Source organism: Alligator sinensis, unplaced genomic scaffold (genome assembly GCF_000455745.1).
Source record: "Alligator sinensis unplaced genomic scaffold, ASM45574v1 scaffold260_1, whole genome shotgun sequence".
Lineage (NCBI taxonomy): Eukaryota > Metazoa > Chordata > Crocodylia > Alligatoridae > Alligator > Alligator sinensis.
Window position 1 is genome coordinate 644,430 of NW_005842431.1, and position 401 is coordinate 644,830.

The window sequence follows — 401 nt, forward strand, 5'->3', positions numbered from 1 at the left end:
ACAAGACAGGAGACAGGTTTACCAGAAATAAGGCATTCAACAAACGGACCAGATTGGTCAGTAGCAAGCAAAGGAGCGATGATGTCACTGTCCCTCAGGCTGTCCTATTCAACACTGGGAAAATTGACAGGAAGAGGAGGTGGGGGCTGGGGGCTGGGTCTTTGGCCCGGGCGGTTGGGGCATTCTGATTTCCAGTGTCCTTCTTGCTTGCAATAATGACATTGGTTCCCACAGCCTGGGTTTTGTGGGCCCGAGGATTTATTTCTTCCCCTGAATCTACCGGGGCCTCCCTTTCCCCATCCTCATCCCCTTCCTCTACCTGGACCCTGCAACTGAGAAATCTGTAAGGCCATTAACTTAAACTCGGCATTGTCTTTAGACCGTTCCAATTTGTTATGAAA